Source organism: Mercenaria mercenaria, chromosome 9, assembly GCF_021730395.1.
Source record: "Mercenaria mercenaria strain notata chromosome 9, MADL_Memer_1, whole genome shotgun sequence".
Taxonomy (NCBI): domain Eukaryota; kingdom Metazoa; phylum Mollusca; class Bivalvia; order Venerida; family Veneridae; genus Mercenaria; species Mercenaria mercenaria.
The window spans coordinates 83,716,640-83,735,701 of record NC_069369.1 but is presented as its reverse complement, the minus strand read 5'-3'; the positions used below and the strand labels follow the sequence as shown (position 1 = coordinate 83,735,701).

The window sequence follows — 19,062 nt, the reverse complement described above, 5'->3', positions numbered from 1 at the left end:
TGTGTAAACATGTAGTAATATTAGCTTTGTATTAGGTATACCCCATTTTACAAAACACTTTAAATTGCATTTCTTGCAGGGATGGCGAATACCTGTCTTATATTGAGTGTTTTATTCTATTCATATTTTATCTATATTTTTATTGTTTACTAAAGCTGTGGAATTATTTGACTAACTCATAAAATCGGAATTTTGCTTTGCCGAGACAATTCCAAAGTGATTTAAATTTCAAGGTAAAAAAATATAAATATAAACTAATCGTAACTCGTTTACTCTCCTACTGCAGTACTGAAAAATACGTTGCCGCTAAATCGTGCAAGTTCACAGTCAATTGAAAGGTATATAAGACCCAAGTTTCGTATCAGAAAACATGAACAATTACTACATGTAGCTTATGGAAATATAGAATTAACAAGTTAATATTATTAACAGTACTATGTATGGTTTGTTGAAATCGTACACACTTTACACACATACATACAGCTAAACACAGTATAAACGTGTACTACCGCTAAAAATTGTTGCTTTTTAATAATCAACCGTTAATGCATGACATTTAAAGTAAGGTATTTAAAGATAACAAGAAATATCATTAAAAATGATGGTCGGCGAATTGTAATAAGGAAAGAAGTTTATGAATTTTTCATCTAACATTCATCTTTCATCTAACATTTTTCAAATTGCAAAACTTAACACTGCGCTTTAACAATTTAAATGGTTCTCTTTTAATTTTTCGCAAAGGTTTCTTAGGGTTGCAATTTTGTTTCGTTTATCCTTAGACGAATAATTACAGCAGTAGTTTGATGAAGATTCATGAACCGGTTTATGAGAAGAGGTCATTAAACGTGTTTATATTTTTAGCTAAATTGGTCCCTATCCCCATTTGTAACAAAATAGCAGGAGACCTTATGATATTGTTACACATCGAGTTTGATAAAAATCCATTACATTTTAGTGGTTAATGCGAAGAAAGGCATATCTACTTTTAGCTAAAGTGGTCCCTAATAGGGCCCAAGTTCCTTTATAAATAAATTTGGAAGAGGACCTTATAATGATGCTCCAGACCAAGTATGACAAAGATCCACCAAGCTGTTCATGAGACGCTGTATAAAGGCATTTCTAGTTTTAGCTCTAGCAGCCGCTTAAAGGGGTCAAATGTCACAGCTGAACAAAGTTGGCTGCGGGCCTAATAAAGATGCTACACATCAAGTTTGATTAGAAAACATGAGAAAAAATCAATTAAAGGATTTTTTTATTTATTATTTTTATTTATTTCTAAAATATGCCAACTGATCCCGCTTTAACAAATGCATATTCGCTATTCTTGAATCTTTGGACAATGACGTCACACCTATAAAAAAGTGAAGGTCAAGCAAAACATACAATTGTGATTATTGCAATATTTCTGTTTCATAAGCAAAGTTTGACCGTAGTCATATCACATAGATAACTTGTATGCAGCATACCTACATTTCAGTGTAATGAGATTCAGTCATTATATAGCATATATATAATAAAACAGATTTCAAGTGAGTTCAATATTTGCATACCATACTAAAGAAAAATATTCATATATAATAAATCAGTTAAATAATTTATAACAAATATATCAAAGCAAACAAGTACTCATTTTAATATGCAATCTGAATAAGCCACAAAAGCAAGAAACCTTTTCATATACAGACGACAACTGTAACAAGGAAAATCTTTTAAAAAGCACTTCTCTACATAAAAGACTCTTATCACACCCTTATTCATGTGATACGCAGACCGTATTCAGCTCTTTCTTTAATTTGATATATGTTGGCATTTGAACAGGTTTTTATCATATTTATTAAACTTACTTATCATTTTGAGATATATCAATATTCTTGCTAAATATACTGAGCCAAAGTTAGCTTTAAAACTGTGAACAGCGTCGTTTAGGATAAACGCTTTGTCTACATTTCACTCAGCGTAGCACAATCAACAGAGTGAAAGAAATTGACACTCTCGTCCAATCAGGCAGAGTGTTGCATAAATCTTCCATTTTGATAAATTATCTATTAATGCGTTATCAAGTAGTTTGATTTGCAAACTGAAGTCACGTGGCATAGGTAACGAAAACGAATTTAGACGGCGTCGCCGAAAAATATTTTACTGACATATGGCCATTGGATGTCTTTAAAGTTATCTATTTCGTCTCTTACCATATTTTAGTTATTTTCTGAATAGAGCTACACTTGGGTGCATTCAAAGGATAATGTTTTCACATTTTGAATATTTCTGCATTCAAGTGAGCTTCCCTGGATAATGTTAAAGGTAATTATTTATACTCGATGAAGAATTCATCTTCCAGAGCGGAGAGAATTTATCAGTTTTAGAAGCACATTATACCAATAAACAATGTCCTGTCAACATGCATCGGCATTTACAAGTTCTTATATTCAATGTTAATGTCAAGCACATTGAAATAACAAGGATTTTTAAACTGTAAATAGTGCTGGATGATTGGCTTTTAAAGCTTGTGCAATGCATAGACATGTTACGCATTGTTCCTGTTACAAAACGAGACTCAATAATGTCACCCGCGTCCAAGCGGGTATGGTCACCAGTATAGCTAATATAACTAATCAACCTGACATATTATACATTCTTGTATGGCTATCTAGCTAATATAACTAATCAACCTGACATATTATACATTCTGGTATGGCTATCCAGCTAATATAACTAATCAACCTGACAGATTATACATTCTGGTATGGCTATCCAGCTGATATTACTAATCAACCTGACAGATTATTACATTCTTGTATGGCTATCCAGCTGATATAACTATTCGACCTGACAGATTATACTTTCTGGTATGACTGTCTAGCTGATATAACTAATCGACCTGACAGATTATACATCTGTAGGCTGTTAGCTGATATAATCGACCTGACGATTATACATCTAGTCTAGTATATAACTAATCGACCTGCACGGATTATACATTCTGTATCTCTAGCTGATATAACTAACCGACCTGACAGATTATACATTCTTGTATGGCTATCTAGCTGATATTACTAATCTACCTGACAGATTATACTTTCTGGTATGGCTATCTAGCTGATATAACTAATCGACCTGACAGATTATACATTCAAGTATGGCTATCTAGCTGATATAACTAATCAACCAGACAGATTATTCTGGTATGGCTGTCTAGCTGATATAGCTAATCAACCTGACAGATTATACATTCTGGTATGGCTGTCTACCTGATATAACTAATAAACCTGACAGATTATACATTCTTGTATGGCTGTCCAGCTGATATAACTAATCAACCTCTGTCCAGCTGATATATCTAATCAACCTGACAGATTATACATTCTTGTATGGCTGTCCAGCTGATATAACTAATCAACCTGACGGATTATACATTCTGGTATGGCTGTCCAGCTGATATAACTAATCAACCTGACGGATTATACATTCTGGTATGGCTGTCCAGCTGATATAACTAATCAACCTGACGGATTATACATTCTGGTATGGCTGTCCAGCTGATATAACTAATCAACCTGACCGATTATACATTCTGGTATGGCTGTCCAGCTGATATAACTAATCAACCTGACAGATTATACACTCTTGTATGGCTTTCCAGCTCATATTACTAATCAACCTGACGGATTATACACTCTTGTATGGCTTTCCAGCTCATAAAACTAATCAACCTGACAGATTATACACTCTTGTATGGCTTTCCAGCTCATAAAACTAATCAACCTGACAGATTATACACTCTTGTATGGCTGTCCAGCTGAAATAACTAATCAACCTGACAGATTATACACTCTTGTATGGCTGTCCAGCTGAAATAACTAATCAACCTGACAGATTATACACTCTTGTATGGCTGTCTAGCTCTTATAACTAATCAACCTGACAGATTATACACTCTTGTATGGCTGTCTAGCTCATGTAACTAATCAACCTGACAGATTATACACTCTGATATGGCTATCTAGCTCATGTAACTAATCAACCTGACAGATTATACACTCTGGTATGGCTGTCTAGCTGATATAACTAATCAACCTGACAGATTATACACTCTGGTATGGCTGTCTAGCTGATATAACTAATCAACCTGACAGATTATACACTCTGGTATGGTTGGTCAGCTCATATACCTAATCAACCTGGCAGAATATACACTCTTGTATGGCTGTCCAGCTCATATAACTAATCAATCTTTATATCAGATTATACACTCTGGTATGGCTATCTAGCTGATATAGCTAATCAACCTGACAGATTATACATTCTGGTATGGCTATCTAGCTAATATAACTAATCAACCTGACAGATTACACATTCTTGTATGGCTAGCTCGTACATTATGACAACAATGTTATCAATATAATTGTGCTTGCAGGTATTGAGCGGACTTAATTTTCTTCATCTTGAATCTACGAAAATAAATAATCAAATTTTCGACGATATGCTATAGGTCTGTCACAGTATCATAAAGACATAAATTATACTTTTGCGTTTGTAACACTTCACAAGATAATCAGAAAACAGACAGAGTAATTGTCTTTTATGTGATTTGCTGTTTAATAAAATCTATGCAAGCACAGATTGTTACCAAGCGAAATAATTGCTGACTCGGTTTGATTAAGTCTGTTTACGAGACGTAATGTACGAAAACCGTCATGAAGCCGTAGCCGTAGCACTGGTTTACGCGCAACTCTTACATGAATTAAGGACTCTTTGATTTTTTATTCCAAAGTACCTGAAAGTATTGACTCCGCGATCTCAAACAACATTGAATCCAAGTACACCGAGACATTCTACAGGCTCGAGACGGCTCGTAAAGAACGATGCTTTGGTTGTTAATAAAATATGTAAGAAAATTCTTCAGAATCTCAGAATGCAACAAAGCAAACAATGTTTGAGCGTATTCCTGTGAGAAAATGAAATGTACAACACCCATCACACCCACTAGCACCGACTTAGCATTAGCCTTTCAGCTTTCAGTTGAATTTCATGTGGTTAAGTTGTACATTATACATTATTGAAGTACTGGTGCCATTTCTGACAATGATTTTTCTTAGGCGTTCAGACTTATATTACTAGTAGCAACAAAATGAATAAAGTGGGCAGTGTTGCATTTTCCATTACTGCTCATGAACAGACTCAATCAAACCGAGTCTGCAATTTTCACTGTTCGCCTTGTTCTCGGTGCTTTCGAAGGATCTACTTTTCAGATTTTATTTACGTTATTCAAACGACTGATAACCTTAGATCCCCCCTCTAAATTCCAGTTTGTTTATTTCTACCCATTGTTTTCTCGTTTAGGGCAAACCAATCATTTTAACCAGGGACCATACGCCGCTTTTCATGGATTTACATGCAAATGTATCATTGCAGGTTCTATTGCGCCGCCATATGAACACATCTGCGGATGTCTCTAAATTGTTTTTTTTTTGTACTTGAAGCATGTTTAAATGTTGAGTTTTGCTAAGCCTGGGGCTAGAGGGGCGTGGACGGTAGCTGCATTTCCACTTTCGTCCATGAACAGGCTCAGTCAAACCGAACCTGCAACATTTTCGCTTTTGTCGTGTTGAGCGACCTGTGGACTTTCCACTTTTTCTATCTGATGAAAATTTGCATTCGTTCAAAAAGGTAATTGCGATCTAAGGTAATCATCCCGGAAGTAATCATTAGGAACATTTATGTTTTAAAACATTCTTAATGAAACCAAACATAATCAGGATTTAGACATACTTTTGAAGCACAGTATCGCTGTATTAGAAAATGAGTGTACGTCAAGAAAGATTGAACTGCATTAGACTTCTTATGTGCTACAAATTGGACTACGGTCATTGACTTATTGGACACTTTCACATAAAAAGGAATATGTTTCAATTTGTGTATTATTAATTATTGGGTTTGTTACTGACCCTCTACGGAAATATGTAGGGTCAGTATGCTTTATAGAGGGCGAGGCGAAGCATTAAAGTTTTTCATATTTGGTTTTTATGGTAATGTCTTTGAAATAATTATATTTTGTGAAAAGATGTCTGTATCTTACAGAGTCTGTTCTTGTACGGCTTATTTATGATTTTAGTCAGGTCATGTTGGAAGTATTACATTTGCCTAGTACATAGCCAGTCAGTAGTCAACTCAAATATTTTCAGTTGAAGTTATAGGCATTTTTCAATTGTAAAAACAAAAAGTGACAAGGTGTTATAAAAATCGACGTTGATGCACTGTTACTTACTTAGATGTACATCATACTTTAATTCATGTTGTTTCATATCGAAAACAAAAAAGAATTAAATTGCGTTGCATCTGCACATAACAATTGCTGTTTACATAGGATTTCTGATTTTGCATTCAAGGCTTTTATTTCTGTAACAGGTATTGAAAGATTAAAGTAAAGATTTCATATCATTCGCAAATGAAACCAACAGAGTCGCATTATTATTTAATTAAACATGAAATCGTGTTTAAAGATAACAATACTTTGATTTTTGGCGGTCTATGGGAATAATCGAATCCATTCATCTGTCTTTAAGATAGATTTCCGTTGAAACCAGTGCTAGAGGACGTCAGGGTGGATGTGTTAGATATTTTAAGTACCTCTCATTTACAGCTTATTGCTTCCAGTTGCTCTTCCGATAGATTTAAGTAATAACGTCTTTTTCTGAGTGTGTTTTTACGAGATTGCAGCAATTTTTGTTACAAGTTAGATTACCTAATACTGTTTCAGCAAAACTAGTATTGCATTTCTCTTTGACAAAATTGCAACAGGTCTGAGAGGAATCGGCAATATTTATTATCTGTTTAACACGCTCTTCGTACCTAAGATTGCTCTTGGTAGAAGATATTCACTACAGTTCGTAAATCATATTAGAAATGCTATAATAATCCATATGTTAGCGATATGAAAACCAATATTAAATTTAAAGCGAATGTGTTGATTTGTTTGTTTTGTGTTTAACGCCGTTTTTCAACAGAATTGGCGGGCAGTTTCTCTACATGAAAAAAAGAGGTGGAGGACGAATGATTTCAGACACAATGTCTATTTTTTTCAAATCGTCACGGAGAACATACGCCCCGCCTGGGGATCGATCTCACGACTCCGCAATCCGTAGATTTGTGCTCTCCCTACTGAGCTAAGCGGGCGGGTGCGAAGTGTGGAAGTTTTATATTCACATTATTAGTGTGCAGATTAATGCGAACGTGTTGAAGTATTATTTTCATATTAGTGTGACGTCTTCGCATTAGTAGTTGACCGTTCGTGTGAGTTATATTAGGCTCAAATGCTACCGGAGACATGTTTATTTTCATTTAATTGTTTGAACATTAAGATAATTATTTAGATGTTATTGAAAACCTAAGTAGGTTTTACTTTACATTATTACTTTTATTTAAACAATAAAATGCAGTGTACTTCAAATATCAAATATTATGCAAATAATGAGAGTGAATAACTGACAAAATCTCTAGCAAAATTAGGCAATCATATTTTCATTTGAACCTGTGGCATATATTGGACTACACAATTTGAACAAAACTGTAAAAGATAGCGATATTGTTTAAGGTACTCTGTCCTTTTCAGTTGCAATTTATAGTTTATAAACATTATAAGACTTCTGCATAGACAAGTTTCAGGCAAGAAGTTATAAATATCCTTATTTTTGCAGAAGCAACTAATGGTATAACCATTTCAAAAAGTGCCAAGAGATGTAAATTCCGATAGTGGCTTATTTGAATGTTATTTATTTGAACATCTACACAGTAAATATCAGATGATTATTTCACTTCAGTGTGTTGTACATAGCTTATACATTTTCTCTTACGTAAATTTTGTTAGTCTTTCAAAAAACTTTTCTTTGTCACAATGATAATTTTTAATTTAGATGGTATTGTCCTTTTAACGAGAACCTTCCATTTATAAACACAGACGTCATAAACGTGTAAGGATTTTTGTATATTATTGCATCACACAATCTGATTTGATTTGCTTTCATTATATTACTGTATAAGGTTTCTATATACATATGTTTTGTCTACACAATTAATGATTAATTTTAAAAAGAAATAGCCATTTTTCATGAATCATGGGTTTATTGACATGAAACTAGAGTCCTGGATGAAGAACGGGACTACATTTTGAATTCAACTTTATAAAATATGACAAAGGAATATGCCAATATAAACCTTTAATTTTGTTAATTTATCATCCTTTCGTTTTATACACATCATCAATCATCTCTCGTTAAAGTGTCTCAAATTCCTCCATTATGCAAAAATTTTCTTCCTCACATACAATGCGGACAATCAAATTGCTTGAAGAAGCAGATATATCAAGAATAGATGTCTTACTTGGTAATGTTTGATTTCCTAACATTGGTTATTGTAGCTTAAAGTAGTTTTGTCCGACTGCATACAATATATGCATGGCAAATGCAAAGTTTGTCAAAATATATTGTAACTGAGTTTTCCGTAGAAAATTACTTTTATATGAAAGGTTGGTGAAATTGTAAGACAAAGATTTATATTTACCATTGTATCAGCGTCTGGTTGGATGTCCGTTTTACCAATCAGTTAATTGCTAATTTTATTTGATCTAATTAATCGCTAATCATATCAATCCAGATCAAGAACATTAGAAATAAGAATGAGTAACAATTCGAAACGCATCTTACATTTATCGAAGTCATGTAAAACATATTGGTATGTCAGTTATTAAAGAAAGTGTTTCCGTAGTGATTTATAGCCAAATGCTATTGGTTCTAACCATGACGAAATTTTCAGTGCAACGCATCAGTATTGTATGTAATGAAACCAGAAGTATTTATGTAGCCATAAGAATCACATTATATTAATAAAAATAACATCTGGCTGATTCAATGAACGTAAGATTGAACTGTATTCATTTTGATATAACCTGGTCCTCGTGTAAAAGATGAAACACTTGATACATGTATATAAAAGATCTTACAGACAAGTTTAAGAGAATATATCGGCGACTGATAGTGAAGAGAATTTACTGCTGGCATGCATGAAAAAATGGCAACGATAATTGCATACAAGTTTTGAAAAAGGGAATTTCTAGATGCATATCGTTGGTTGAACTAATATGACAAGGTTTTACAATAATGAAAGGCGATTTAATCTTAGAAGTGTACTTAAGTATAGTCCATCTGTCTACCTTATAATGTTACATGCTTGAAAAGCAGTTGGAAAATGTAGATGTGTAATATGTTAATGCTGTATTTTTATTATGAAAATTGATTAAGATGTAGTGCACGGACATATTATTTAATCAAAAAGTACTTTCCACAATGCTTCTATTTACATTGAACTTAAATTTCCATAGGTATATAATAAGTTTTATTATTGTAAACATCTCTACTATTTCGGTATGTAGGACTGCGTTATTCCATTTGAATATGGTTTAGCTTTACTGATATCCAACGTCTACTTAACTGTGGCTCTCGTGTGTTATGTATTAGAGAGAAAACCTTTATCTGAACTGCAGTTTACTAAATTAAACAAACCCTGTACATTAAGTAATTACAAGCTGAAAGATAAACGAATTTGAAGAATTGTGCCTACGGTTGCATAGACATTAAATGGCATAAAATGCCAAAAGCACCTTTAAACGAAATTAGATTTCTGTTTTAACAGTAATGGAAAATGTCACTGACAGCCTTAGATAGCACTGATGCAAAACATGCGTTATTCGTAGTAACTTACAAAGCAGCCTTTCCATATCTTTAATCAAATGACATAGGTTCGGTTATGTAGCTTTTAGCCTGCTGCCAGCACGTAATTCTCCCTATGTGACCAGTGCAGACAAAATTCAGCCTACACTGATCATGGTCTGCAGTGTTCGCTATCCAGTCAGTAGATTTTCAGTGAAAACCTCCTTGGAAAAGAAGTGGTACTGCCAAAGTTGAAAGATGGACCAGTCCATTTTAGAAATTTAGAAATTTATCAAGGTGAAGGTTAAAAAATTTTGATTATATTGATTCCTCCAGTAATCAGTTATTTCATGATTATTGCATAACAATTAGTTCAGTGTTAATTAGTTGTTAATGGTTATTTTTCATGACAGTAATCAGAATTTTAATGTTATATCCTTTAATCAAATTTATTTATCTCTTGTTTGACATCGTGAGAATGAAATAAAGTCATTTAATAATTTTGGTATGAAATAAGTATAACGCAATTTTGAAGTCTATTACGGCATTTTAAAGATATGAAGCGTTGGTCGAATTGACCCTGTAGTAAGCAAAGAGAGAATTTTCAGCAGGCAATGTCGTCCAATATTGATTTATTAAACTCGTAAAATGCATAGCGCCTCATATTTCATTACCGTATCTTATCTTATTCAATTCATTCAATACATTCAGTATGGAAGAATGGTGATATCCAATATGTATCCAATAATTGAAAACTATAGAACATAATATGAAACTACAGTACTTAGTGCAAAAGGGAATAAACAAAATCCATATCAGACTCGCCTTATATGGATTTCTTCGACAGCGTATATCCCTTATATGGATTTCTTCGACAGCGTATATCCCTTATCCTGCCACCATCAAGCAGTGTAACTAACAATATAGTGCAGGTGAATATGAAATATATTTAGAAAAGTTAGGTATAAGGTGTAGGTGATACAGGTTGATACACATTTAGATATAAGCTGCATGTGATACATATATCTTTCAGAAATTTAGAATTTAGGAAAAAGAAGAGACATGCGACTGATAACCGAAATTTATGTTGTCATAGAGATATATCTTTAAGAATTTCAATATGAGGTGCAGATGATGCAAATATATCTTCCGGGAATCTAAAATTAAAGAAGAAGCGACTGATATACTACATCATTTCGTCATACAGGTATATCTTTCGGGAAATTGGAATTAAGGAAAAAGAAGAGAAATGCGACCGATATACTACATTCATATTGTCACTCCGATATATATGCGACATTCATATTGTCACACCGATATGCGACATTCATATTGTCATACAAATATATCTTTAGGAACATTAGAATTAAGGAAAAAGAATAGAAAAAAAATGTCTGCATCCCCTCCAGGCTGACGGATAGTTATGAACTATAATTGTATAGATTGTGTGCTTTTTCTCTACATTCTAAAATGCTAAATGGCTTCAATCAATGTATACATGTAATCAGCAGCGGCGGTTTTCTTTGTAGTCAAACAATTACACACAAGAACATAACTAAATATTCATTCTTTAAACATACAAAATGACAAGCAAGCCTCTAAATGCACCATATGTTGACACAAAACATGTGCTCATAAACCGTAGCTCTCCAAATCGGACCTTTTATTTTAATATACTTTAAAACTGAATATAAGAACAGACATAGAGACATGGCAATGTTGTATTATTATACCTAACATATCATAACCTATCAAAAGTAAATGTAAACACTCTTTAGAAGTAGACAACAATTGTTAATTCAATACTTCCAAAGAATCGAGTGAGGCATATATATCAAGCAGATTTTTTATCAGATCCATCAATCTTCAATAGAATTAACTTATATCATTGAGGTAATTCCTCTACAGAAATATGGTCTGATACTTTCACTTACATAACGACCATACATTATTACAAAGTAATCATGTGCTGACAGCTCATTAACTTCATTTCATATGACCCATTTGTTTGGACCTTATAAGTATATAATGGAACACGCTGAACTTACACTATAATCTATGGAACATTGCGACCTTGCTTGATATCAAGTAGTACTATATTAAGTTCTTTTTTACCTTCAGTGATAAAGAATAACTTTGTGAGACTAAATGGCTTTGCGTTCACTTTTGAAGTTACAGCTCAAAGAATTTTAATGTGTGTTATAAACTTTTATTAACCGCTTACTTCCTATTATACTTATTTGTATTTGTAGATTATGGAAAATTTTAAAATTGAGGCTTTTTTGTGCTGTGTCAAATAAGTTTGCATATGAATACCATTTTTACAATCGAGATACAGTCAAGTGCCAAGTTTTTAACTTAAATGGCATATTTTCTTTTTTATAGTTAAACTGACATTTATTTTATAAAAATCATCTAAAGGTATTGTCTAGACGAGGAAATTTGATTTCCTTCTTCATATTTGATTTTTGTAGATGTTAGTCAAATATGAAATAGCAATTGTGTCTGGCATTTTTCAGCATCATGTGAATATAATTTTTCAGTATGCGTTGCCAAGTTTGCGTTGTAAGACGATGGTCGAATTAACTAAACTGTTTATCTTTCGCGAGATCTGATAATTCTAATTTTTAGTGTGTTAACTTTAAATACCTTCATTATGCCTAAGGTCATTGTAACGTAAAGTGATAAAAACACGATTTTGCGACAAGCCGCATGTAGTGCAACCATGTCCCGTAGTTGTTATACACGGTATTTGAAGCTGCAAGGAAGTTGCGTATGAAGAAAGAATGATAATTTTCTGAATAACACCTAAATGTCTGAATCAGCGTAAATTAAGCTTAGCAATATCATGTTTAATACTTCTGCGGTATAAATCTATGTTAGATTGAATAGCATGTTCAAAGACCATTCATTAAACTGCAATGTTGTGATATCGCATGTTTCTGTGACATAGATATGATACGTGCAGAAATGCATTAATTGATCATCTAAAGCTCTCTTCTAATTTTTCGCAGAACTAATTAATTATAATGGAAGTAATATACCGTTTAAAGTTTTGTAGTGTTTTTTTTTTATTTCTAGATAATGCGTTTTATAAGATTAGCTGTGTTTGAACAAAGGAACGGAAAATGCGACAGTGAAGTAAAAACCGCGCAATTTAAGGTACAGGTAATTTATTCTAAACAGAGCACTACCTGCTATGTATACAGAAAGTTGCATAACATAAATCTCATTTTAATACATTAATACCTTCCACATGAGTAACAGTACTGAAGCCAAATTTGTTCTCTCCATTCATAGGTTTAAATATTCACTAACAAGGCACGTATATAAAGAATATAGATCATCTAGCTGTATTATTAATGAAAATAACCTTTTTCATGACAAACTGTTTGTCGTAACATAATGTTCAAAGAACTAAATACAAGTACCTAGGTCCATTTGGAATATACACTTTTCAAGCGAGTGTAGCTTCTAAAACAAAACTATGGCAGTTTACACATTTCTGTTAAGATATTGGATATATACACACAAAATATAATAAAGGTAAGAGTAGATATGTTCACATATCATTACTGCCTTATTTTCACATTGTAGCGAAAGACATTGAACACTTAATAATCATATTATATAATCACTTAACAGCATACATTTGAATCTTACAGAATCTTACAGACTGTAAGCGATTTTCCTTTAAGATTTAACCATTTAGAGACATTCTAAGCCCTCCGTGACCGAACGGTAAGGCCGCACTCTGGCTTAGAATCACTTGCCCCCAGCCGCCATAAGTTCGAAACCTTACTTGGAATAACTTTATCATGTGAAGGAGCCTGTCAACGGGCTTACAGAAAGTCAGTGGTTCGACCGAGATGCCGGCTCGTGCTTGAAAGAATGCCTAGAGGTGCACCTGTGGTCTTCCTCCGCCATCAAAATATAGAAAGAAGCCATATGACCTATAATTGTGTTTGTTTGACGTTAAACTCTAGAAAAGCAACAAAAAGGACAAAACAACTATTTTTTTTTAAACATTTTTGCCGATTGCTTTATTCTTTGTATTAATCTTTGCATAGCAAACATACATTACATTTTTCCTACATGTGAGGCAACTTCATGCTTTTGCAACTTTTGCAACTGCATTCACATAATTAAATCTGCATTAAGATATTTGGATAGCATCTTTTGCATTTAACAATAAATACTCACAGTCGTACCGTCTTTCGTCTATATGCTGAAAGCGAAATAGAGGTACATGTACAAGGTATATTGCGTATAACGGACTTATATCATTCGATGTAATGAGGTCCAGGCCGTCTAAGCTTCCAAAGCAACGTATCTCTGCAACGCGAGCTGCAGTTCCGTGCCAAACTTTTGTTTACGTAACAAGCTTTCGTTCAGACTAGACGTTTCATGGCATCATAACGTATTTATTGTTAATTGTTAAAATTTCAGCACTAGGTGTGAGAGAAAAATCTTGTGATTTTAAAGAACTGTAACCATGAATAAAGAAGTTGCTTGAAATTCCAATAAGAGTAAAAGAAATAAGTTAAGAAGATAGATGAACTTGCAAGAAGTAAGATAGATATTAGAAAATAGTGAAATGGGTACATGGGTGTAGGAAGAGTAATTTTGGAAAACTGATGTTATGAATGACTTGAAAGGCGTTTAATTGTAAATATTTGATGAAAATAATTTAAGTGAAATCTTGAGATAGGAAAATGTAATTTCTTTCAGATATTTTATGTGTATGGATGTTAGTTAACTATAAAACGACGTTTATTTTACCTACGCTATGACATGTAAAATATATGTATGAGAGTCAAAATTGACGGGTAAACTCTTTGTTTGCAGCACGACTGTATAATAAATTACTATAGCCCCACTCTCTGTCCAAAATACCAGGCAATTTTCAGCATCATTGGAATGTACGTTTTCACGTTGTCTTGCAAAGTATAACGGAACTACTTTATATTCCAGTATTGCAAGTTTTAGGTTGTTGCGTGTGAACTAGCATGGATAAATTGTAGGATATAAGTGAACTCAAGGATATTTACTTTTTACACACGACAGACGTTTTATACTCGGGACACGAGTCTTTGAGTAAAACTTTACAGCAAAGTTTGGCAAGCTGTTTCGTAATTTCGTCAAAGGATAATGTTTCCTGTATTAATTTGCCTCAACTTTTGTAGCAGCCCGTACGCTGGCCTATAAACACATGTCGACCGAAAATACCTTATCATTAATGTCAGTGTAATTCATCTAGAAGGAAACTTTGTATACTGTAAATATTGTAAGGTGAATTGATATCAACGGAATGAAATCCAATTTATCTTCGACAACCTTACTATTAGAAAGTAGGATTTTAACATATAATTTCTACATTATATTGCACATTTACTTTTTCCAAGACTGATTCCATTCTAATCATATTGAATGTTTATTGTGATTAAAATGTATTTGTTGATGAACATTTAAAGCAATAAAAGTGCGTTTTCACAATTTTTTCCGTTTGTTTTTGCTGGATATTTGAAGCAATCAAACTGTTATACATTTCCACTACAGTATCTATTTGTGGTTGACATGCTTGCAATATGTGGCACTGGTAATGTTTGTTGTGCTCAGTGTTTTCAGGGAGTCTGTTCTTCCCTTTTATTTTTGTTTAATTTTGGTTTAATTTTAGTTCAGAAACAATGCGAAATCAGTGAGTCCTTTAATTTTCATAGCTTTATGCTTGTAAAATTGATCTATGCGGCAGCGTCAGCTTTAGTGTTACTGTGACATTTGTTGACTGACTATTATTTGTAGCTTTATTTGTGTGAGCAACTTCATTCTGGTCTTATTTGAAACGACAGCACGAAGTGTTATTTTTGTTTAATTTGCACGAGAAAAAGAGGAATTTTCGCTGCGATCATAGCCACTAGGCCCTTTTCTTATTAACCATGAAAAGTAATTACAAAAGTCAGACATGTTATAAAACGAGTCACAAATATAAATTAAACCGTGGGTGTCTGGATTGGAAAATGCATGTTTGTTATATAATCAATTTTTCATTAATTTTGGATAACAATAGAAAAGTTGTTCTTGCCATTAAGAAAATGAATTTACGTCGTGATAGAACTGCATCAATTATTTTATAATATCCACAGGAGACATTCTAATTAATTGTAATAGCCAGCTTCTTAACAGCATCTCGCTCTCAAATTATTAAAAAAAATCGTTTGAATGATTTAAATAATACAAATGAAACGACAACATTTAAACTAAAATATTTTCAGAAGGTGAGAATTTGTCTGCCGAAGTAAATTTGTTAGCCTAAGGGAAAATCCCAATCTAACGACATATAAAGCCACCTACAATGCAGGAGCGGACAAAGTGGTCCAGTGGTAACAGTGTCTGATAAAAAAAACCAGGATTCGAACCCCTACTCCTCCAACTAAACCTTTCTGAAATTTGGATAAAAATCCTGTGTAGTGGTATTTTACAACTGTTACTTAAAGGAACCAGGGAAGACAGGGAAGATTCTGGAATAGGAGCGTCTTGTGTATCTCGCACTTTATTTACAATCTTAAAACATCATTTCTATATTGTGGAAATCAGGGGTGGTATTAAATGCGTCAGAAATAACTTGAACAAAGATTCTTGCGAAGTTATTGACACTTTGGCATTCAAGTTTGTGATTTAACTTTGTTATGTTTTTCATGCAGTCAGTATGGTTAATTAGTTTCGATATTGCAACGCATTCATCATTTATCTCATTAACTTCCATAAGGCGTTCAGTTACTAATTGCAACTTATTGTAACTGTAACATTAATCCTGCTGCCAACTAAGTTCAAAAACTATTGTAGCATTCACTATGAAGGTTATTTAGGAAAATAATGTAGTTTTAAATGACAGAGTAGCTAGCGGCCGGAAGAAATTAAGAGATGTGAATTGCTGCAAGCTGGGTACACGAGTGATTAACATTTTCCTAACTGGGCGATATATCACGAAATTACTTTAATACTTCTAATCAAATGCAACCGCTAAATGTTAGCACAAATGCGCTGCTTGAAAAAAAATGCATAAAAGAATTTTCAATAGCAAAAAAGCTAGAGGGCGTGGGCGATAGCTTGCACTTCTACTACCATCCATGAACAGGCTCAATCAAACCAAGCCTGCAACATTTTCGTTTATGTCGTGTCGGGCGACCTGATGTTTTTCACTTTTTATTTTAATAATTATGTTCTATTTATTGTCTTTCTTGTTCACATGTATTTGTTGTATAATATCCCCGAAAATGGAGTATAGGAGATATATCCTAGTTTTTAACGATTTGTAATTAGGTCCATTTCAGAACGTATGAACGAAGAACTTCTTTCACATTTTAAAGGAATTCCATTCAAATTTTATACACATTGTCACCATGAAGGGTATGTGTGCGTTACATAATTTTGGTGAAGGGAAATGTTGGGATCCCTCACGCAATCATGATCCCTCAAGTTCATGGCGCAAACTACTTCCAATTTTTTTAAGGAATTCAAATGTTACATATTATCTACACGACGTGCAGATGTACATGGCGTATTTTTTCTAGGGCATTATTTGTATGTGTACTTTAATTAAGACGCCCGAGTGAATTATTACGTCCGACGTATAACCACCCAACTGTATAAATAGTGTTCAAACACGGTTTTGCTATTATTTAAATGATTTCGATTCTAATATGTCTTTTTATTGTAAAATTTAGATTAAATATGATAGAACTGTCTCTTCGCGCATGCATGGCACCAAATGGTAAGTCGTCACGCTCTTTTTGTATACACGCCAGGAACGGAAATGGTAATACGTCTTGCGGAAGAGTTCATTTGGGCGAAAACGGTGGCGAATTATTCTGCAAAGCGAATAACTAACACAGTATGTGTGTAAATTAATCAAGACAGTTATGCAATGTGACATTTCGTTTTACACATGCTATAAGTACAATATTTGATCAAATTTTAAAGCACTATTTGATTCATAAATGGCGCTAAATATCACGTCTACGTGACGTCAATATAAGATCGTATATAATATGGGAGAGATCGTAAAATAAATAAAATGATGTCTTTTTATCATTTGAATGTGTTGCAATTTTAGTGTGTTATCAATTACTGTATGTTTCTACATGTGCAAGAAATATGTTAAAGAATGATGAAAGATATTGCAAAACTATCAATGGTGCTTTAGAAGTTTCGATTAGTATATAACATTTAATTTATAGAAAACCAGGAATAATGCCCTGTATGGCCATGTGTTTACAACACTTCGATACTAAGCTACATGTATATCTTTGTTTATTAATTATGTTAAAGATTAATTAAAGTGTTGTTACATTTTCTGGTCGTCAGGGATCATCGAGTGCATCATGTTTTACTATAACAGAATACCGCTTACTCCGATGCCTGAGGGCGTGAGGGGGATTGCACATTTCATTACCTCTCGTGAACAGACTCCATCAAGCTGAATCTGTTATAATTTTGCTTGGTTGCATTCTATGCTTCCGGAGGATCTTATTGTTAATTTTATTAACTGTCTCAGCAGCAGTGTTTTAGTCTCGTGTTGCGGCTGTCTTCGCGTACATGGATTCAGTGTTGTTATATTTAGCCCTTTTGGGATCATGGAGTGCATCCAGTATCACTGTAATAGAATTCCGCTTCAGTGCTAGCGAACATGAGAGGTGTTGTACATTTCAGTATCTCTCAGCAACAGAATCAAATATAGTTTACTTTTATTTTGCTTGGTTGCATTATATGCTTCCAAAGGATCGTCTTAGATATTTCATTCATCATCCGTTTTACCACCTTCCACGTTTGTTCTTGTTGTATTTTACAGGCTACACCGAGCAAGAAATAACTACCGAAGTATATGTCTAAAGAAGAAAATATCGGTACGTTTATCGTTCATATTCTATATATAATAGTAATCAGAACACTGTTCTAATGTTGTGCATACCTCATTTGTGTTAACCCACTGTTTTTCCCTTTTATATCAGTAGCAAATATCAAGCACATAAAATGTGTAATGTTCAACACATTGTAATTTTGATATACATGTCAGAAATTAATTTCATATTATTTGTGTGTGGGCCTTTCATCGAGAAACAGGTTTTGGACAACAATTTGACAAAATATTTACTGTGTCATTCACATACTCACAGTAGGCCTACATCTTTTGTATGCACATATATGTACGAACAATTTTGCCTCCAGGTATTTCAATGTGTTCTTTTAATTACAACTGGAGAACGTTAGCATATAAGCTAAATACAGAAATTATTGTTTTCCCAGTGTCCTCTCCTTTTAAATCAGACGTTTCCGTCACATGACTTTTCATTGATTTCTCATT

The 19,062-nt window shown here is 33.4% G+C and overlaps 1 protein-coding gene across 1 annotated transcript in view; it reads left to right on the top strand.

Moving 5' to 3' along the window:
• LOC123547618 (octopamine receptor 1-like) overlaps positions 1-19,062 on the top strand; it is a 226,450-nt gene that overhangs the window by 94,192 nt on the left and 113,196 nt on the right. Inside the window, exon 3 of the mRNA XM_045334871.2 lies at positions 18,550-18,604. The gene's annotated coding sequence lies outside the window, so the exon portion shown is untranslated. The remainder of the gene's footprint in view (positions 1-18,549; positions 18,605-19,062) is intronic.